Source organism: Sturnira hondurensis, unplaced genomic scaffold, assembly GCF_014824575.4.
Source record: "Sturnira hondurensis isolate 20B ecotype Veracruz unplaced genomic scaffold, ASM1482457v3 Scaffold0018337, whole genome shotgun sequence".
Classification (NCBI taxonomy): Eukaryota; Metazoa; Chordata; class Mammalia; order Chiroptera; family Phyllostomidae; genus Sturnira; species Sturnira hondurensis.
The window spans coordinates 1389653-1412571 of record NW_028090968.1 but is presented as its reverse complement, the minus strand read 5'-3'; the positions used below and the strand labels follow the sequence as shown (position 1 = coordinate 1412571).

General features: G+C 45.8%; 1 protein-coding gene across 2 annotated transcripts in view; it reads left to right on the top strand.

Annotated features, from left to right (window-relative positions):
- The window catches only part of SNX29 (sorting nexin 29), a 560470-nt gene that overhangs the window by 412149 nt on the left and 125402 nt on the right, over positions 1 to 22919 (top strand). The gene's annotated exons all lie outside the window — the stretch shown is intronic.

Below are 22919 nucleotides of genomic sequence, written 5' to 3'. Positions count from 1 at the left end.
ATTCCAAGATGAATTAATTCAGCAGTGAAGGTCTCCTCGCAGGAGGGTTGATGTTTGCTGCACAGTCTAAAGCCTAGTGTTTGCATCCATTAAACCTTTCACCCACCGGATGACAAGGGCCAGCCTGTCATCATCTGCAGCAGAAAGAATGCGATGCCCAACCTCCCAGGACATTATCTTGCTCCTTTAATACCCCCAAGTTTTTTTTTTAATGAATTAGTGAAAGCAATGCCGTTAAATCCACATCTCCCCTCGGGAGGAGCTCTGGCCAGAGGGCATGGCAGGAAGTCTCCCAGGAGGTGCATGGGGAGCTTTGGGGATGAAGTGAGTGACCACTTCTCAGCAAGTGGCCAGGGCTCCCTTTCTCTCATGCCTGTCTCTTCCTTGGCGGGTATGCTTGGAGGCAGGGAGCTCTTGTCTCATCCTCACCCCTTCATGCTAGTCTGTTGGATATATATATATATAAAAAACAAGACAGGTGGTGCTCTGCTCACAGATTCTGAATCAGAAAGGCTGCTGATGGTCCCTCCTTAAACACTGGTGTCTCTGCTTTTCTTACACTTTTCCTCTCCAGTCCACTTAGCACAGAGGCCAGGAAAGCCCAGGAGTTTGGGGCTTTCATTTATTCATTCATCAAACACTTAACTGAGCCCCGCCTGTGTGCGAGGCCCAGTGTTCAGATTAGCAGTAGAATGGGCCCTCCCTACATCGACCAGCCTAGCAGCCCCCTTGGGTACTGGAGCCTCCCGTTCCACATTAGACAGTCGTGGGCACCTTGCATTCTACTCCAAGATCCATCGGTATCTTATTTAAAAATTGTTGCGTTTCCCCGCAGCTGGTCAACAGTGAAAGTGGTCTGGGTTTCAAGTGTTTAGTCAGACTTTGCCCCACAACGTACCTCATATTCAGAGTCTAGAGGGCCCTGGTTCCGGAATGAGCTCTGACAGAAGCTGCCTGCTTCCAGAGTGTACTTGCTGCTTTTGCGCTGTCTGGCTCCCCCCGCACCCCCCTCACCGCCCTTGTAGCTCAGCATCTGTCTGAGGGCCTCGAGGTGCCAAGCTCCCTCTGGGACACCCAACAGGAAGGTGGGCAAGGATATGAGAATGGAGGGGGAGGGCTTTTCTCATTTTCTTCCTCTTTTTTCTTCACTTTATGATTCTTCTTTTCTCATCATTCTCCCCTCTTCTCTTCCTCTTTCCTTTTCTAGTCTTTTCCTCTCTTTTTCTCATTCTGCTTCCTTCTTTTCCTTCTCCTTTCCCCACTTCACCTCCTTCTTTCCTTTTTGTCCCCCTCTCCTTTCTCTGTTTTGTCTTCTTTTTCTTTCTCTCCTTCCTGCCTTGATTCTCCTTCCTCCCCTTACCTTCTCTCTCCTTGCAATTCTTCATCCTCAACTCAGAGAGGAAATTTGTAACTCCCTGTATCTCCCCATTTTTCTCACGCCCTGGACAGAGTTCTGTAGGCCATAAGTGGGTGAGTGTTTTCTGCCTTCATTCAGTGGATGGCTTCTTGGATTTGTCTTTCTCTTGGTTGGGCTGCATTGTAGGATGTTGAACAGCGTCCTTGTCCTCTGCCCAGTAGCTCCCACACTCTCTCCGTAGTTGAGAGGACTCAAGGTGTCTCCAAACATTGTAAAATGTCTTCTTGGGGGCACAACTGCAGGTTGAGAACCTCTGTTTTACATGAATCCGTTGAATGCTGCTACGGTTTTATTTTGTTTTGTTCGATATAAATGAGATCATATAATACAAGCCTTCCTCCTCAGTACATAGACCTCTCTCCTCCTTACTCTTCTTAAACTTCAGCATGTAGATTATTTCCTAGTGTGAGTAAATCATTGTTTATGTAACTATTCTGGTAATGGACACATAGGTTGCTTTATTTCCTGACCATCGCAAACAAAGCCCCCAGAATTGTCCTTGTGTGGACTCCTTGTACACATTCCACACCTTTCTCTAGGATAACTAGCTGGACGTGGATTTGCTAAGGTAAAGAGTGTTTACCTTTGTATTTCAATGGGCCCATCCAAATTGTCCTCCCAAAAGCTTAAACCAATTTACCACCAGGTAGAAGAATACTTTGTCCCCATGTCTTGGCTGACATTGGATACTCTCTATCTTTTAAACTTTACCAATATGATAGAGGAAAAAAATTACATTTCATTATTGCAATAGTTTCGAGCTTTTGTAGACATTCTTGCCATTCTGGAGGGGGAGAAAGACATGTTCAGAATGGATAGTAAATAGCTTGTTCAAGGTTACACAGCTCAAAAGCGTCAGAGGCAGCTCAGTCACTACTGGTCTCCCCACAGCAAGGGTGGGGTTTTTACCTGGGCTCCCAGCTGCTCTCAGAGACAGAATGGAGACCAGTGGGCAAAAGTTGGAGAGAAACAGGTTTTGGTACATCTGTCGATCTCTCCTGCTGTCTGCTCATCTGTCTGTCTCTTTATCCAGTTGTCCTGCAGTGGGCTAGGTGGGAAATGGTTGCAAAGGATAGAGACACAGTCTTAGTTATTGACTATTTGATTTAAGAAAAATTGGACGTGGAGAGCTGTTCAAAGGCAGGTGGTCTTATCAAGTATTGATCTTGACTCCCCAGCCACATATGACCACTGTCCCATGCAGGAGGGACCAGATGACCTCTGCAGCCCCTTTCCAAGTTTGTATGGTTTTAAAAACTTTACTGACTCTCGCATCTTCCTGGTCTACATAGGCAAAAAGGAACTCTAGCCACTCTCCATCATTGTCGATTCTCTGTCAGAACCTGAGAAGTGGGTACACAGGTACCATCCATCTTGAAGATGATGCAGCTGCTGGAAGCAGCCAGAATACTGGCTGACCCTTAGCCTTGCACTTGTTGCGGGGAGCTCTGTTTGAGTTATTTGCTGCTGTGAGAATTGGCACTACAGAATAAAGATTTGCCTCTACACCAAGGTGCCCCAGAGAAGGGGGTGTGTCTTTTCAAAAGCCAGAGGCCTAGCTTCTCACCAAGGTTCTTTTGTGGTCAGCATGGGCATGGCTACTACATTTATGTCCCTAGCCTGGCCCTGGCCCCTGGTGTGCTACCAGCTATGGGCCATAACCGCAGCTCCACGAGGCACTGCTCAGCCCAGAGGAGGTCAGCTCCGTGAAGCCTCAGCTCTGTGTCAGTTCTCTTCATGGCCATGTCCTCAGTGCCTAGAACATGGGGAGCAAAATCATTGCATATTTGATGAGTGAGTGAATGAATGGATGAGTCATTCTAGTGGGACACACCTGGTTTGCTGCCTTGATGTCATACTCTTAACTTCAATTCTCCAACCATAGTCTATGCTGATAGGAACCTCCCTTCAGAGTTCTCACTTTGAATTTGGTATGAAACTCTTTCCTGAACTCTCGTTTCTCTTATCATTCAAGTTCAGCCTTGCCTCAGTTTTCTCACTAATCCAAAATAATTTTTCTATTGTTAATAACTAGCCTAGCCCTGATTCAGAAAGTTGTACCTGCCCCAGATATTAAGCGATATTGTAGTTGAGTGGTGGTTTAGTTCCCTAGACTTCCATGGTCAAAGCTAGCCCATACTTCTCAGCTGTCAGCTTCAAACTTTCCCATAGTTGCCTTTACACACTCAGGGCCCCTGTCCCAGCACCTGCTCCAATACCTCAGGTACTGGGAGTAAGAGTTCAGGATCCAAAAGGGCTTTTATGAAGGATTCATTGAGCCCCTTCTGTGAGTCAGGCACACTGTGCTTGGTCCTGGGGAGACATGACCAGATGTTGCAGACGTGATTCCCTCCCATCCCCATTGGGGCTTACAGTCTTGACAGAGAAGAGACTTTGAACATATTAATGTAAAGATAATGTACAGATAAATATATAGTTACAAACTGTCTCTGTACTCTGAAGGAATGCTAAACAGCGTTCTAGAGATTATGGGAAGGGACTCCGTTAAATTGGGGGTAAGAGGGGGATCTTTGAGGGCATCTGCTCATTCCTAAAAGATGATTTAGAGCTAAATAAGTAGCAAGGAGGAACATTTCAGACAGAGGGAATCGTACACACAAAGCCCTTGAGGCAGGAAGAGCACAGTGTGCCGGAGGAACTAAGAGGCTGATGGGGCTGGGGTGGTGGGTGGAAGAGAAGTGGGGGATAGGCTCAGGGAGATGGCACTGCAGGTGGCTGGGTCGTCCGAGGCCCTGCAGGGGGGTCTGTCTGTCTGCTTGTCCATCCATCCACCCCCTACCTGCCTACCTAATCGTGACTGCAGGAGACCAGGTGAGAGAGAATGGCGGTTTATGCATGTCCAGTGGTCGTGGAGAGGAGAGTGGGTGATGTGTCTGAGATGTAAGTCTATCAGGGTTTCCTAGTACCTGAGCTAGTGGTTCCAGTGTAGGCTCTAGAAATACTCCAAGTTTAAACCCACATCTGCTACTTAGTTACTAGTTGGAATATTTGGAAGACCTTTTATGATGGAGTATCTGTTATCTTGTCAAAGTGACAGTTTTACCCTTTTAAAATAGGGATACTGCTCCCTTCACAGGGCTGCTGTGAGCAGTAAATGAAAGCATGTTGCTAAAGCACTTAGCACGGTACCCGGCCTATTCAGTGAATGGAAAGGACCCAGGCAGTGCTGCCTCTATCACCATTTGCTCAACCAAACAGGCACACACCACTGTGTGAACACATATGTCTAGGAACTGAGAGTCTGTGTGTGGAGTGAGTCTTTACGTCAGAGGTGTGCATTCATAGATGTACAGTGGCCTGCATCTTAGAAACATGTTCCTGTCTAGCAGGGAACCCAGATTCCTTACTACCCTAGCTTTCAGTTGAGTTGGTGTTTGGACGCAAGTGTCTGCCCATCCATCCTTTGCTTTGGGGCTTAATTGAGACTAGAAGACCTAAACCAGTGTGGAGCTTCTGAGCTGGGTGATGCTGAGCTGCAGTTTCCTCATCTGAAAATGGTGATGCTGCTCAACCCGATGTTCACCCTTAAGTTGTGGGAGGCAGCAGGCAGAAACAGTTTGCAAGCAATTAGGCAGCTGTTCAAATGTCAACTATTGTGATTTATGTTTATGTGATGAATGTTTTCCCAAGGCCTATGGCACAAGAATAATAATTATTTTATTTCTGTGTTAAAAAAAAAACAACCTTGTGCATTGGTGAGTAAATGCCTCTCCTGGCTGGGGTAAGTCTTCTGAACTTGGATTGTGCTGGCCTTGAGAGGGCTCTCATCTGAACTGAGGGGCTCACACCACTAGGGCTTTTGTGGTTTTTTTGTCCACCGTACTGTTCTTTGAGCCTTGGTCTTATAATAAGGTAGAAAGGGTGGGGCTGTTGCTTTAAACGTTGGGTCTATTTTCCTATCTCTTCCAGATACAGAAAAGCATTTGAGTCCAACCTTTAAAGGTTATCTCCTTGTGCCGCCAGCAGACTCTTCCCGAGAGACTGTGAATTCCAGTTCCTTGCCAGACTTCCCAGCAGAGCGGAATTCTGTCAGACTGCTCTGGCTGTCTAGAGCTGGAGGAAGCTACTCAGGTTGGCAGTGTGTGGAGGCTGATTTGCAGGGGCCAATGGAGAAGAGGGTGTGAAAATGTGTGGCGTGCTGCCTGGGGTCCAGGAAGTTTACAAGGCTGGTCCTCTGACTGTCGCACAAGACAGTGGAGCTGGGGCTGTGATGCTGCTGGTCTGCCGTGGCCCAGACTACAGGAGGCAGGTTGGAGGCAGAGAGCTATTGAAGACTTGGAGGGAAACCAGGTCTGAACAACTTAGTTACCAGAAGGTGAAGAGCAGAAAACAAGCTGCATTTTGCAGCGTGGGATTTAGGAGAGGCTACGTGCTGGACTATGAAAGTCACTGAATCATGTTACCATGTCAGCCCCTCCCCTGCTTGTTTTTACATGGATCTGCTTATGAAATAAAAGGACATGGGAAATAGAGGCATAAGGCCACTGTGAAGAGTAAGCACTAATATTTATTGAGCCTTTCACACGCATACTTCTGATTCCTTGCCACCACCCCATGAGGGGAAGTATTTTCAACTCTATTTACAGAAGGGTAAGCTGAGATCAGAGAGGTATACTAACCTGTGCAGTGTAATACAGTTAATGAGTAGCAGGGCTGGGCTCTAGATGACCTTCCAGCTCTGTGTTCTTTAAGAGAAAAATATGCTTCTTTCTTACCTGAGTTTCACTAAACAGGAAAGGAGAGAGAATGTGAAAAAACATGAGGATGTTGGGTGGTTGATTAGGATGAAGATGGTGATGGTTTGTGTACAATAATGGTGATAGTGTTGCTGGCTATGGTTGATGAGGATGATGATGGTAGATGGTAATGACAAGAATGGTAATGGTTGATGGTTATGGTGAGGATGATGATGGTAGATGATGGTGGTTGATGGTGATGAGGGTGGTGATGGTTGATGGTGATGGTTGAAAGGATGATGATGGTCTCATCATGAGGACACAGTGATGAGTGATGAGTGATGATGGCAGGAGCTCTGTTTCCTGAGTGCTTCCCAAGTTCCAGACACTGTGCCACGCTCTCTCCATGTTTTATTTCCTTAAACTCACAGTGCTCTGATGGGAAACTTCTAGTTCTAGTTGTAGGAATAAGAGGAAGCTCATGTTTTCTTTGACCACCCTGTCTGTTTTCAGGAAAAACAGATCAAGGAAGATCCAAGATTCTTTTCATCAGTGGGAGGAAATTTTCTACACATTACAGTGGGTTTTTAAGTACTCAGGGTTAAGGACTTTGCAGAGCCATGAGGACTGAAAGGTCTGTTTAGACCCCAAACCTCCTTTTGGACCTTAGTTTGTACCCTCTCCCTGGTTAGATCTTTGCCTGGACTTGCTAAAAGCACAAAGTGGGCTGTTTTGAATTTCTGCCTTCTTGGCTGTTAGGAGTAATATACATCACTTTGGACTTCTAGGTCTTTGTATGAAAAATTAAGAAGCTGTAGCTAGCTTGGCTTATGTTAGTCTGGTTTTGAAACCCCTTGGGCTTTGGAGCCTAGGGGTCAGGGTCCGTAGGCCCACATCTATTATTTACCAGCTGTGTGATCTTAGGCAAGACACCTAGATTTTCTGTGCCTCATTTTCCTCATCTGTAAAATGTAAAATGTAGATACTGACCACCTCGTATCTAGGGTTGATGTGAGAAACAAGTGAGACACACAGGAAAAGTGCCAAGCACAGTACCTGGCACAGAGGGGTTGGTTAATGTATCTTCTCTCTGTTTCCATCTTGCTGTCAGACGGCAGTGCTTACCTTTATTTATGTCCTTGCTTATTATCTGTCTCTCACACTTTCTCCGTGAGTGCTATCTTGTTTTTCTGCTGTGTCCTGCTACCCAGGCCAGTGCCCATCAGTAAATACTTATTATATGAAAGAACAGGGAAACATACCAACTCTGTTCAGAAAAAGTCCAGCCATTGTTAATATAACAGGAACAGTTTGCATGACTTCTATGTAACCTGGCAGCCAAGGAGCATAGACTGGAATGTGCATGTGTAAACAAGGACCACGTCACTCTACTAGTCGATGGGATGGTAGATGCCACTGAGTGAGCTTGTGTACTGTGTGGCCATCACGTTCAAAAAGACTGAGTGAGTAAAGCAATGGATCTGCATCAAATTTTTCATTAAGCTTGCACATTCGTTCATGGAAACCATTCAGATGATTCAGAAGGCTACAGCTATGGGCAGCTGGCAGTTGGCAGCTTCATCATGCAATGCACCTGCTCATGCATCATGTCTGGGGCAAATTTTTTTGGTGAAACATCAAATCACCCAAGTGACTCAGCCTCCTTACAGCCCAGGTTTGGCATGCTATAACTTCTGGCTTTTCCCAAAACTGAAATCACCGTTAAAAGGGAAGAGATTTCAGACTGTCTATGAGATTCAGGAAAATATGACAGGGCAGCTGATGATGACTGGGGGAACTGTGTGGGTCCCAAGGTGCGTACTTTGAAGGGAACTGAGGCGTCACTGTCTTAGGTACAGTGTTTCTTGTATCTTCTTCAATAAATGTTTATATTTTTCATAGCACTTGGCTGGATACCTTATGGACAGACCGCATATGTTTACATGCATTAGGGAAACAAGATATTTGCACTGTGAGTCAATGCGTGCAGGCAAAAGATGAAGCTGGGAGGTGGTCACAGGCCTTGTGCCTGGGCTATTCATAATTTTCCCCATAGACCATGAGCTCCACAAAGTGAAGCTACAAGGTATTCTTCTAAACTGGTTGGAAGCAGGACCACAGGTAGTGTTGGCTTTGCATGTGTCCTAGTTAAAGCTTCATAGGTGTGATGGGAAGAATCCATTTAAAATTTTTTTCTTAATACTCTCACAAGGATATGTTTTATTGGTTTTAGAGGGAAAGAGAATGGGAGAGACAGGGTGGGGCAAGAAGAGAAAGAGAGAGAGAGAGAAACATTGATGTGAGAAACATTGATCTGTATCCTCCCATTCGTGCCCTGACTGGGGATAGAACCCACAACCTAGGTGTGTGCCCTGACCAGAATTGAACCCGCTAGCTTTTGGTGTATGGGATGATGCTACAACCAACTGAGTCACCTGGCCAGGGTAGAACGGTTCACTCTTAAAAGGGTAAAGGGTGTTTTTTAAATTTCAGAAGCCAACTTGTGTTTTCACATGGCAGTGTGGTGAGTCCTTCAAAAATGGAGTGTGGAGGCCGTCAAGGGTCTGGCCACTGCCAGACAACCCTGTTACCACTTTTTGTTGTTTTCCTTGTGCAAGAATGTGTGTGAGTATATATGAGGTGTGCTTTTTTCTATCAGTGCATATTTTACAAAGAAAACTAGAGATAACTTCATGATAAATGGTTTTATCTCTTGAATGTGCTGATAACATGAAGATGAAAATGGTCTGTCTTAGGGCCCCTCCTAGGGCAACTAGAATCTTGGTAAGTAGCCTATTTTGACAGCCAGAGACTTTTGCTACCTGCAAATTATTACTAGTAACATCTAAATGTCTTTATTGGCAATAAGAGGCAGGAAATATATAGGAATCTAGGGGCCTAATTTAATGTGAAATATGCAGGGAGAGGAGCTGATAGCAAGCAGGAATTGGGAAATATTTAACCTGATTATTGAAACAGACCTTGTACTTTAGAGTACGTTTCTATCTCTGAGTGTATTTGTAATGTATATTTCTTCATTTCTTCCCCCCCTTCCTTCTTTACTCCCCACTCCTTCCATCTTCTGTTATGGATCAGGCACTGTGTTAAAGATTAGATTACAGTTTGAGAAAGTATAGAATAAGTTCTTGTCATCATGAAGTTACAGTCTACTGGGGGGAAAATACATATTAATTAACCATATAATTAAAGGCAAAGTCATGGTCACGGTGCTGCCATCCACGGAAGAGTGGATAAACCGGTGCGTTATATCCACACAATAGAGCACTGGACAGCAAGGAGCATGAAAATCTGTAACTACATGCTACCATATGAGTGAATCTCCCAGTGTTGAGTGAAAGAAGATAATTACCAAAAAAAGAAGAAGAAGAAAGAAAGAAAAAGAAAAATACACACCAGGTGATTGCATTTATCTAAATGCAAAAGTAGACAAGACTAATCCATGCATTCGGAGGTGCTGATTGTGGTTAACAGGAGAAACAAGCTTGACCAATATGCCATTTTGAAGTTCCCCTGACCACCAGGCCAGCCATGAAGAAGATCAAAGGCAACAATACACTGTGTTCATTGTGGACATCAAGACTGATTTGCATCCAATCACACAGGCTGTGAAGAAGCTCTGAGATATTGACATGACCAAGGTCACCACTATGATCAAGCCTCAGGAAGAGAAGAAGGCATACCTTAGACTGGCTATAAAACTTCAGATGTTGCCAACAAAATTAGGATCATCCAAACTGAGCCCAAGTGGTCAATTCTAAATATAAATTTTTCACCATTAAACACACACACACAAAACATGGCCCTCTGAAGGCCTGGTGGTGAGAGAAGTGGCTGATGGGGGTTGTACAGGACTCAGGGGGAAAGTGGAGGGACTAGGAGAAAGGAGCAAGCTGCATCACCACATACATGTCGAGAAACCGGGGTCAAAGCCTGGGAAGGGCAGATTGCAAAGAGGCTAGGTGGAGTGAAACTGTTGCTAGTCATTAGTCCAACAGATGTCATAAGGTAACAGCATCCCCCTCAAGGACTCTAGCCTCTAGATCATCACCCATGTATTTATTATTTAGTTGAGGGAGCAGCAAACTATTCTGGCTCTGAGACCACAGGGCCCACGAGGAAAAGAAGGACCAGGAGCTTTGGTTGCACAGGTAGCCCCATTGCACAGTCTCAGTTGGGTAGAGTCCACTGTACTTCATTGACCAAAAATGGGAGAAGATGCCCAATAGAGGGAGAGGCAGTCAGAAACAGGGGTAAAGAGAGACAACTAGACATACCTAGCCCAGTTTACATACTGGGGAGGCCTGCACCAGTTCTTCCTCAGAGTACAGTCCTGGAGTGCACTTGAATGATGCAGGTGGCCAGGACCTGCTCTTCCTGTGGTCAAACTTCATTTCTAAGTCCCTTTCTCATTGTGAGCATTTGGCTGCTTAAAGCTACGTGTGTTTTGGTACTGCTGTCTTCCACCCTTGGGCACCACTGACACAAAATTGCCATCTCTGTCTCAGCCACAAAATGTGGTGTGTTTTCTGCAATGCCAGCCTGGACCCTCCTGCAATGGAGCCAGCTGGCACCTACAACCGCCACCCCAGCCACATCCTGCCAAGACCTTCAGGGCCAGAGACTTTTTTGAGTGGTTTTCTATAGTTTTTTTTTTAGTTATTTAAAAAGTATTTTAATACTTTAGTATATCTGCCAGCTGAGGCTAAGTTATGATGCCATTGTGATAAACAACCTCCAAATCTCTGCAACTCCCAACATTATGTGTGTTTCCCACTTGTGCTGCATGTCTGTCCATCATGGGTCAGCTTTAGTTATGCTCACATTGTCTCTGTGCCAGGATCCAATACAAAGAAGCTGCCCTGAACTGGGGCAACCTGCTCTCCTGGTGGAGGGAGAAGGGGAGTGGCAAACCCAGCTTGGTTCTGAAAGCTTCTGCTCAGAGGTGACACTCAACACCCCCATAAGATGCCTGGTGGGAATGGACCAGTAAGAATTTCCCTCTCATAGGAAGGGGCCCTGCTGAGGGAACCTGGCTTAGCTGGTGGAGCAGTAATCCAATGTACCTCAAAAAGTGGTACTCATTCTAGAAAAATCAGGAAAGAGAGTGAAGTATTATGGAGTCTTTAAAAATGATGATGTAGATTATATCAGCTTGGAAGGTTGTTTCTTAAATATGATAAAAATAAGGAAAAACAGGTAATTAAATAGAATATGTAGTTTAGTCCTATTAAAAATAATCCTCAACATTTGAAATGTGTACAATAGCGCAAGAAGATAAAATGGAAAGATCCAACCAGACGCAGCAAACCTCATGTCTGCAGAGCCCAGGCAGGAAGTGAATCAGTCAGCTGCTTCTCAGTACCAGCTGATCGTCACCATGCAGAGTTTGGGCTCTGTGTGCCCTGGTTTTTCAGGTTTTTAGAACATGGAAATCTGGATTTAAATACTAAAACCTCTTATTTTAAAATGTTGGCAAGTAATTAAAAATTTTAACTTGCATAGACTGCCATTATTGCACCTTCTGAACCAAAAAATGATTTTCTCTGGGTATCAAGATTTTGTATGATTTTCCCCCTTTGTTACTGATCTGTTTTCTAACTTTATCACAAAACCAGGCATTTCTTTGTGACAAGTAGTGATGGAGAAAACAAACAGGAAAATCATTAATAAAAGGAAAAATAGATTTTAGCTGCAGGAATTGCATTTGATTTTGTAACTCACTACTCAGTGGGCTGTTAATCAAAAAATAGTTACCTAAAGCACGGAGTGTGCTTGGAGCTACTTAATGTTAGTAAAACTGGCCAGGACCAGTGCGTGTGATCAGGTGGTCAGGAAAGGCTGAACCCCACAAGGTCAGTGGGTAGAAAGCTCAGGGGTCCTCCTCGGTAGCTTGCTGACCTCAAGCATCAAGAATCGCTGGGCTGGCTTCTGTTGACACAGAGCCCGAGGATGTCTTACTGAAAAAGCACCAAGACTGGGGTGGTGCAGGAAGAAGCCAGCTATTTTAGTGGGAGAAAGGAGCTCTGTTCTGAGGGCAAGTTCCCAGAAGAGTTGCTAAAGATACTGCAGTTAAACACTTGGACTGCCATTTCGCAGTTATTTAAAGTATAACTGCCTGCAGTTGCTCTATTTACCTAATGTATCTTTTGCCTTTAAGAATGCAGGAAGTGGCATGGAGCGGGGAGGAAAATTTGTTGGATGTGAAGTGAATGTAGAAGTAAGCTCTAGATTCAGTGTGCACCACTGAATACTCAGGGTTGGTTTTTTTCATTTCCTTCTCCCCCAACTGTAATTCCCTACTTCATCACCCATCATGCAAATGTGATTCTTATGCATTTTCTAATGTGACTCTTTCTCTAAACAAGTAATCAAAACAAGGTTTTGAGCTGTATTTGAGCTGCAAATAAGTTTAGTGTAAAATGCAATTATTCGCCTCAAAAAATCAACAGAGACAATTTAGACGTTTGAAAGGCTTGAATTACCCTTAATCAGAACTCAGGATGACGTCCATTCCAGGATTAAAATAAGCTAGGACTCAGCCCCACTTGATAATAGCCAGTTTAAAAAAAAACAACTTTAAAAATGCCAAAAGTAGTACATATTGATTATAAAAAATAAAGGCAAGCCACAAATAAGGAAAACAAATGGCTCGTCATCCCACTACATAGATTCAGTCACAGTATCTTTTTCTAAGTGTGTCTCTCTGCATTTGTTCTCTAGATGGAGTCAGCCCACATATGAACTTCTGTGTCTTCCTTCCTAATTTAGTATAATTTTTCCCCGTTACTCTTTTATGTCAAATCTGTCTTTCACGGCTATATGCTATTCCACCATAACAATGTAATATAATTTCTTTGATCACTCTGTTAGAATGTAAACTAAGGCATATTAAAATTTTAAGTCTATTTGAGCCACCACAGAGCCAAATCAGGCAGCACCAAAGCAGAAGCGGCTGAAGTGCTCCACCAACCGACCGGCGCTACGGGCAGGGTGTGTGCGGAGGAGAGGCAGAGACAGAGCCAACTGGACTGGCTGCAGCCTCAGTGACCGCATTATTTGGGAAAGCCTGGTTGGCTGTTTGTGATTGGTCTTCTTTTTTATTAGCTTTATTGGGGTAACACTGGTTAATAACATTGTATAAATTTCAGGTGTATAACTTTATAATATGACATCCGTATACTTTATTGTGTACTCACCACCCAAAGTTTAGTCCCCTTCTGTCACCGTGTATTGGACCCCCTTTACCCTCTTCATCCTCCCCCCACTCTCTTGCCTTCTGGTGACCACCATTCTGTTCATATCTATGAGTCTGGTTTTTTGTTTGTTTGTATGTTTGCTTTGTTTGCTCATTTGTTGCTTTGTGCTTTATATCTTACCTATGAGTGAAATTAAATGGTCCTTGTCCTTTTCCAACTGACTTGTTTTACTTAGCACAATACTCTCAAGATCCATCTATCACAAATGACAATGTTTCCCAGTGGTGGCAGGATGTCAGAGAAGCTTCCAGGAGGAGGTGATACCTGACCTAGTCTTTAATGCTAAGTTGGGATGAGCCTGATGAGTGAGCGAGGCCCGCATGCTCCCAGGCCCAGAGAGGAGAACAGGTCAGGGGATGGCTGAGAGAAGGGTGATTGAGGAATGGTCAAGATCAAAATGCAAGTGCCTAGTCAGAGTAGACTCTGGGAACATCATCCCAACTAACTGAGGAGGTGTGGGAGGAGGAGAGTAGGAGAGTTTGAAGTTCATCCTGCTGTCTCATTCGTAGGAGATGGAGCCTCCTTCTATTTTCTTACGTTGTCGTGTTGATCCACAGTATGTGAGTGATGCCCTCTAGCTCTGCAGTATAATGAAAAGACTCAACTTGGATGGAACACATCAGAAAGTGAAGTACTCGCTCCCCCTTAAAAAATTGAACTTTTAAACACTGTTTCGGAAAACAGGTCCTTATGTGTGATGATGTAAAGTCCCCTTATTTTTTTTTCTCTATGAGTTGAGCAAAGGTATGAAATAATGGAGTAAACGTTTTCTGCTTTGGAGCAGTAAGAATTCAGAGGCACTGCCCTTGTGCCCAGTGTCTTCTCAGCCGTTTCCTAAATGCCGGTACCATGAGGTCCGGTAGTGCTCACAACAGAGAGGTAGCTCGTATGCGCCTTCCTGGAAGTTTGTTCATTCGTTCATTTGTTCATTTTTTTCAACCAACCAACCAAGAAGCTGACCAACAAATATTTATTGAGCACCTTCTGTGCCAGAGCTTCTTTGCCCTGAGGATATACTCATGAGCCAAAGGGATAAGACCCCTGTTCCCATGGAGCATGTATTCTAGTGCAGAGGCTCAGTGACAAATAAGCAAACACTGAAGTTTCATTTATTGGTTAGTACTGGGTAGGAACTAAAATGGGTGATGTGGTGGAGGGGCCTGCGGAGTATTCAGGTAGAAGCTGCTCCAGGTAGGATCATCCTGGGAGGCCTTTCTTCACTGGTCGGTGTGGGACTAAGTCCTCGGGCTTCCTGGCAACTGAGTGAATTGGTCCTCCCCATACACAGATTCAACAGACTGTTATGGTTGCTTATAGCTCAATGTATGTCTCTGTTTTCTAAGAATTGAACCTTGTTCTCAGGGAACTTTATGGGCTAGTATATGCATTTTGGGGTAAATGCATTGTTGTAATGCCCTGTGGTAAGTGAGGGGAGAACATCAGGATTGTAGAAGTCCACAGTCAGGGCACTAAGCTCATGCTGGGAGGGAGAATATTCAGTCAAGACACATCTTCATAAACAACAAAACGCACAAGCAAGCAAAATATAACCAAAGACACTGAAATAGAGAACAGGCTGACAGTGACCAGAGGGGAGAGGGGAGGACATTTCAGGGGAAATAGGGGAGAGACTTAGAGGAACATATTTAAAGGATACATGGACAACAACTGAGCAGGGTGGAAATGGGAGGGAGGGGGGAGCACGGGGGGTGGGATGGGATGGGAGTAATAGACAGAAAACTGTACTTGAAAAATAATTAAATTAAAAAATACATTTAAAAAAATGAAAAAGACACATCTTCAGAAAAGAGATGCTTGGGCTGGGGGAAGGATGAACAGACCAAGAGGAGTGGGCAGGGCATCCCATGTAGAGGGAATGAGCCAAAGTAGGAGCCAGGAAACAGCATGAGTCAGAAGCAGCACTACTGTACTCACAGCTACAGTTCACATGTTCTAGGCCTGGAGTCACACCCTCTATTAACTGTGAAGTACAAGTATGGGGCAATGTTAGTCTGGATCCTTTGCTGGCCAATGACAGAAACTTGGTTAGTTGAAGTGGTAAAAAAAAAAAGGTGGGGGCAAGAAAGCTCTTGGTTTATGCAGCTAGAATTCCATGGAAGCTCAGTAGTCTAATCCCTGGGCCCAGGAAGCTGGACTTACCATCTCCATGACTCACTGTGTCTCTCTTCTCACGTTGCATGGTGGGCATTCTTCCTGGGTTAGGAAAGCCAGACTGATACACAGCTGTGACTGTGTATCAGTCTTAGGGGAAAGCTCTGAGGAGTTCCCTTGGTAGGATATGGCCAACCCGTGGACATGGGACATGACATGGTAGCACTGGCCAGACCTTGGACGATGCCATGAGGCCCCAGTGCCTTCAGGATGATGTGGAACAGGGCCTGAGGAAGGGGTCCCAAAGAGACAGAACCAACCATGCTCTTCTGAAAAGTGTGTCTGCCCTATTCCTCTCTGACCCCTGCAGAGGTCTACTCCCACTGTGGGTAACTACTACCGTCACATCTTGGTGAGTGAGCTACAGCCTGGGCAGCTTTGGGCAGTTAGAAAAGGGAGGGGGGAAATGGCTTGAGGGGAAGCAATAGTCTACATAATGAGCCTCTCTCCTCCATTTTAATGTCCACTAATTGGAATACACCCATTAGTAAGTCTTCTAAAAGGAAAATGAGAATTGCAGAAATCAAAGCCCCCCTTCAGCTTTCTGGTGTGTGCATGAAAGCGTTTCCAGCTCCCAGAACTGTTAGGGAAAATGGAATTTAGCAACCCCTGCCCCACTCTCTTTGTCCTTTCTTATTCCAACCATAGCCATCTTCATTACTGATGTTTGCCTCCTGCTTGACTCGCCTACCCACTTTTTTGAGGTCCTCATGTTGGGCCTCCTTTTACATAGTCTCCCCAAACTCAGTTTCTAAGTCAAGGGTGATGAGTGAGTTTACAAGGCACCATTTATTTTATGTCCTTTGAAATGCTAGGGCCACAAGAGTGTGGGTTGTGTGTCAGACACCCAGTTTCCAGTTCCATCCCACTGACATCCTTTCATTTTTAACAATACCTGCAGACATCTCCTGTGAAACAGACATTTAAAGACACAGTTTCGGGAACGCTAGTTTCAGTACGTATTTCTCCCTTTGAGGAACACAGTTCCTTCTAGTGGCTCCACTTAGAAGCCCTGTCTGGGTCCTCGGCTGTGGGTTTCTGTTAACCCCTTGCTGGAGCTCCATGCAGGAGCTGCCACCACGTGCTGACACCCCTGCCCAGTGCCCCTGAGCTAGTTACTGGGTTTCAGATTCTCCTTGCTCATACCATCTGCTAGGATCAGGTGAGAAGAGGGGTCCATGGCCCTCAGCCAGGGGCCACACATGAGCCAGGAGTTTTATACTGAGTTGCAGCCATCTCTCAGGGTTGATTTTTCCAAGGGTTAATAAAGCTATTTTCTGGGAAAGCCCAAGCGCACTGCACGCCCTCCTCAAGCCCCTCAGTGAGCGGCACCAGCACAGGCAAGAGCCCCGTCCCCTCCTTGGACCCAGGCATCAGTTTCTGGACAGGAGGCAGGGGGTTAAGGAGCTCACAGACAGGTTTCTATTTGGAGAGAGGGGAAGGAATGAAGACAGGAACACAGCACCATTTTTAGTACAAGGAGATGTGACAGCTTGGCGTAAGCGCAGTGCGTGCCATCTCCGTGTGGAAGGTGTGGCGCTGCCGGTGGTGTGGGGAGCGAGCACCTGGCCGCCTTCCCCCCCACCAGATGCCACTTCAGGAAGATGCCTGTGCTGCTCAGACAGACGGTCTCATCTCCGACTGCTCAGGTGTCGGCCTGGCTCAGAATTCAGTGCGGCAAAGCGGACTCTTTGAGTTCTGGTTGTGTCTGGCAGGACTCTAGGCCGCTGGCCTCTGGCGTGCAGTGATGTGGTCAGCACCCCAAGGAGGCTTCTGCCCAGGTGACCCTGGCCATGCCCTATCACTTTTCTGGGCCGCCCTTTTGTTGTCTGTGAACTTGAGGGTTAGACAAGGGTGACATCTCTGAATACATGAAGGGAACGTATCATACCTGAGATTCTGAAAGACCGTTTGTGTTCCTGCTTAGCGTGGGACAGACAGACAAGGTGTCCAATAGACTTGTTATTTGTCTTGTAAAATGCCACTGAAATCCGGTATAGTTTCACTATGCCAAAATGAATGTGATGTATTTCTTTTTCCCTTCCTCTCTTCCTATTTTATTCTTTTTCTTTTCTTCCTTTTCTACTCTGTTCATTTGTTCACTCACTCACTCATTCATTCTCTTTAACCACTGGCAGCTGGACAGTGCTGTGCTAAGTGCCAGGGATGGAGCAGATGGGACTGGGGGGTGGGGGGTGGCAGGGTGGGGATCCCATGTTCAGGCTATTGTGATGCAGTGGATCAGGTGTTGGGGGGGCGTCCCCAGGGGTAGTGGAAGTGCAGGGGCATGTTGCCTCTGCCAGGTCTGAGAGTCAGAGAGGCCTTTGTGGAAGGCTGGTGTCACCTGAGCTGTCTTGAGCCACATGTCTGAAATTGATTGTCAGAGAAAGTATGGGGAAGGGTGGGGTTGGTGGTTAGGGCGACATCTCCATCCCTCTGTACAGCTGGTTAGCCAGTCTCGTTCCTTTCCTCTCGCCCTGGCTCCTTCCTCACACACAGGTGCTTTCCACCACCTCTTTCTCCCTCTCGTCCCTCAGCCTCAGGCCCAAAGGCTCCCGGAGGTGCTAGGTGCATCCTGATCTGTTCCGCCCGTCTTCCCCTTACAGGAAGATAACCTGAAACATGTACTCCAGCTGCTAGCGCTTGATATTCTGGTCTTTGGGTGAACAGGGCTGGCCTTTGGGGGCACCCTTCTCCCCCGCATAGAGCTGCCACGTTTGCATGTCCACGCTGGGAGTCCTGTGGCTCCCCAGAGTCCTGGGCTTCAGCTGTCAATTTGCTCATGGCCAGGCCCAGTTCTGCCTGGTGTGGCTCCTCACCCCCAAGTGGGGGCAGTTGCAGAGCCTTGGGTTTAGGAACACGGGACTCCTGGGAAAATGGACAGTTTACTGTTAACCTTGCTGAGCAGCCTCACGGACTCACCTTTCGGGCTGGGTCCTGGAGCCTCCAGGCTATCCTTATTCTTACCTGTTCAGTGGGACCAGGTGTACGTGGGGTCTAGGCAGCTACCAGTCCTATGAGGCCTCTGGAGCAGACCTGCCAGGCCCTCCTGAGTTTCCAGCCACTGAGGCATCGTCTGCCTTTGAGCCCCTTTCACCTGATTTATAAGCTCAACTGGATTCTGTGATCTCCCCTTCTTCCCCTAGTTTCTTTCTACTGTTGTTCTGTCTCCTTCCCTTTCTACCTCCCAATATTCCCTCCCCTTTTATTAACACCCTCTCACTTTAATCCGGGCCTCACATCTAAAATGGCCACGTCACCACCCCGCTAGGTGTTGTGAGGCTGGTGTTGTGAGGCCTCAGTCAGAACACAGCGCAGAGCAGGGCCCCGCAACTGCTGCCTCCTCTTTCCCTCTGACCCTTTCTCTTCTCTCACTTAAAACAAATTGAGATACAGTTCACATGATAAAATTTGCCTTTTTAAAGTGTGCAGTTCAGTTTCTTCTTAGTAGATTCACGAGACTGCAAAACCATCATTAGCACCTGATTTCAGGACATTTTTATCACCCTAAAAAGAAACCCTGTACCTATTAGCAGTCACTCCCATTGCTACCACCCCCAGCCCCACCCTGCTTCCCTTCCCTTCCCTTTCTTTCTCTGTGGGTTTCTGTATAGGTTTGCCTTCTTGTGACGTTTCATGTAAGGGGAGTCATGTTACCATCTGGCGTGTGCCTTTTGTGTCTGGCTTCTCTCATCTAACATAATGCTTTCAGGGCTCACCCATGTTGAGACTGTGTCATTCCTTGTTATGACCAAACAGTATTCCGTTGTCTCGACCACAGTGTGTTTATCCACTCATCTGTTGACGGGCGTTTGGTTTATTTCTACTTTTTGGCTATTATGAGTAATGCTGATGTGAATGTTCACGTTCAAGTTGTGCATGGGCGTTTGTTTTCTGTGTCTCGGGAATATACCTAGGGGTGGGATTGCTGGTTCTTAGGACAGTTTTCTCAGTTTTGTTGAAAATGGCCATTCTGGTGGCATGAAGTCGTATTTCATTGTAGTTTTGACTTTCATTTCCCTAATGGCTAATGATATCAAGTATCTTTGCATGTGCTTGCTGGCTATTTATATATATCTTCTTTGGAGGAACATCTTCAAATCCTTTGCCCATTTCTAAGTTGTTTTTATTTTTAATTTTATTTTTGAGTTCTAGGGGTTCTCTATATAGTCTGAAAACAAAGCCCTTATCAGATACATGGTTTGCAAATAGTCTATTCTGTGGTCATCTTTTCACTTTGTCAGTGGTGTCCTTTGACGCACAAAAGTCTTTAATTTTGATGAAGTTCAATATATCTTTCTTTTTCTTTTGTTTCTCTTGCATTTGGTATGATAACTAAGAATTGTTTGCCTGATCCAAAGGCCCAAAGATTTAGGCCTATGTTTTTTTCCTAAGAGTTTTATAGTTTTAGACATGACATTTAGGTCTTTGTTCCTTTTTGTATATTGTAAGATGGAAGAATCCAACCTCATTCTTACGTTTGTGAATCCAGTCATCCTAGCACCATTTGTTTAAAAAGACTATTCTTTTCCCCATTCTGACACTCCTGTCAAAAATCAATTTAGCATAGATGAATAGTTTTATTTCTGGGCTCTCTATTCTTTTTTTTAACTTTTCATTTATTATAATTTACATTCAGTATTATTTTGTATTAGTTTCACATGTACAGCTTAGGCGGTAGATAACCACCTACTTTACAAAATGATCCCCCTGATATTTTCTGGACCCAAGTGGCCCCACACATAGTTGTTACACTGGTACTGACTGTGTTCCCTGTGCCGTACTTTACATCCCCATGGCTAATTTGTAACTGCTAATCTGTGCTTCTCGAACCCTTCGCCTTTTTACCCGCCCCCGTGCCCCTCCCCTCTGGCAGCTGGCAGCCTGTCCTCTGCGTCTGTGGTAGACGGTCGGTTCTATCCCGGAGACCTATGTGCCTCTGCTTTGGGCAGCACCACACTCTCTTGATTCCTGTGGCTTTTAAAAAGTTCTAAAATCAGCAAATATGTCTCTCTTTTCCCACTTTCCCCCATTTCTTGTCCTTTCCTCTGGTCTCCCTTTTTTCCTTTGATCTTTTCTGTGTTCTTTAGAGTTTGGAGCAGGGGCTCACACCCTTCTCAGTAGCGGGCCAGACTAAATGTTTTAAGCTTTGCAGGCCATACAGTCTTTATCTCAAGATCTCAACTCTGTTCTTGTAGACTCAAAGCAGCCATAGACTATATGCAATGAATGGACATGTCTGTGTTCTAATAAAACTTCACTTTTTTAATTTGACACTGAAATTTAAATGGCATATGCTTTCCACACGTTAAAAAATTGTATTCTTCTTATGACTTCTACCCTAGCCATTTAAAAATGTAAAAGCCATTCTTAATCTGTAGACCAGCAAAGACAAGCAATAGGGATTCCAGTCCCTGTTTGAGAGGCATGAACCTTGGGGGAGTGTTGCAGCGGAAGGCAGAGCATCCCCTTAATCACTCGTGGCCCTTGGTCTGGAAGCTGCTCCGTAGACCCTGCTTGGGACAGCGTGCAGCTCTGCACTGAGATATCACCGCCCACAGCCCCTCCCTCCCTGACCACTTCATCAGGCCCTGCCCAAGGAAGAAGCGAGCCTCCACGCAGATACTCTGTCTGGTAAACCAGCAGTAATGATCGCCAGCAACAGATTTTCCCTTCCCTTCAGGGAAAACCTCAGTCCTCCTTGCCCCACAGCTGATCCACTCTAAATCTTGCTCAGGAGAGCATGAATTTTCGAGCCAGCACAGACTCTGCCAGGTACTGTCTTGTGGAACTTTGGTCAGGCTAGCTGGCCTGTTGGAGCCTCAGGTTTTCCTCATCTCTAAAAAGGGGCAGTCTTGAGCATTCAGTTCTTCACAGTAAGTGCTTAATAAGAGCTAACTGCCCTTTGGCTGCTGCCATCACTGCATCCCTCCTTGTGACAGGTGGTGAGGGGCATAAAGGTGGCCATGTCCGGCATGTAGCAGTTCCCTGAGCCCATATCCTTACCTGTGACATGAACAAAGATATTCAGCCACTGGCTGTAGATCCTGGGGAATAATGGGTATTTGCCCCTCTTCTTTGGCTTGAGCTAGATCAATGGGTCTGGGGAAATTCTTATTCTGTACCAGAGCTACTGTGTGGGGCTTGTCTCTGACTGTACCTGTATAGTTTTCCCGGACCTTTGAGTGAAGGAAGACATTTTTTCTCCCTGGCTCTAAGCCCCACTCCCAAGCTCCAGGCCTTCCCTTTGTCCTAGCTCCACTCTGCACATATCTTCCCAGGAGCTCATTCTAGACCCAGGGTCAGCAGACTAGGTCTCGTGACCATATTGGCCCATGACATTTTTTGTAAATAGTGTTTTGTTAGCATGCAGCCATACCCATTCATGTTTGGCTATGGCTGCTTTTGTGTGCCTGTGTGTATTTCTTTATTCTCATTGTTGACACTGTTACAGATGTTCCCGTTCCCCCCACCCTTGCCTGCCTCCACTCAGCCCCCACCCTCCTTCCCTCTGGCCACCACCACACTGTTGTCTGTGTGCATGGGTTGTGTGTGTGTGCTCTTTAGCTAAGCCCCTCCCCTTCTTTCATTCAGTGTCCCCTTCCCCCGACTCCCCACTGACAGCTGTCAGTTTGTTCCAGGGGTGGGTGCTTTTATGCTACAGTGGCAGAGTTGAGTCCTTGTGACAGAGCTCATGTATTCCACAGAGCCCGAAATATTTATTGTCTGGTCCTTTACAGAAAACATTTGCCTCCTATTGCCTTGATGTCTCTCTTCAGGGCTCTCGTCACTGAGGCTTCCTCCATTTTAGACTGTCCCTGCTGTGCAGTGATGGCCTGTTCCTGTGCATGTCTTCCTATCAGACAGAGTCCTTGAGGATAGTGCTTCTTTTATCCCAGGTCCCTATCTCTCTCCCAGCACACACAGTAGGTACTCAGTAACTGTGAGACAGATAACTGGCTGGCTGAATGAGTGAAACAAACATTGTAAATATTGGACTAAGATGGAGTTCCTCTTGGATAAACCTAAGCTCAGCTTTTTCACCTGTAGAAATATCATCTCAGAGTTCACTTGGTCCAGAAAGTGTCCTTCCCCCATCCTCCCAAAAAGTGGGTATCACTAACTAAAGTGGCTGACACTCAGCAACACGTCTACTGTGTGCCAGGCTCTTTTACTCAGTGTTTTAGGGATATTAACCAATTCCAGCCTCAGGACTGCCCAAAGAAGGAGGTACTGTTACTGTTTCCACCATTCTACAGATGGAGATATCGTACCCTGGAGAGAGAGGTGAAGCAGCTTCCCCAGGACACCCAGCCAGTAAACGCATGCGTGAGGGAAGGGGCTGTGTTCAGACCC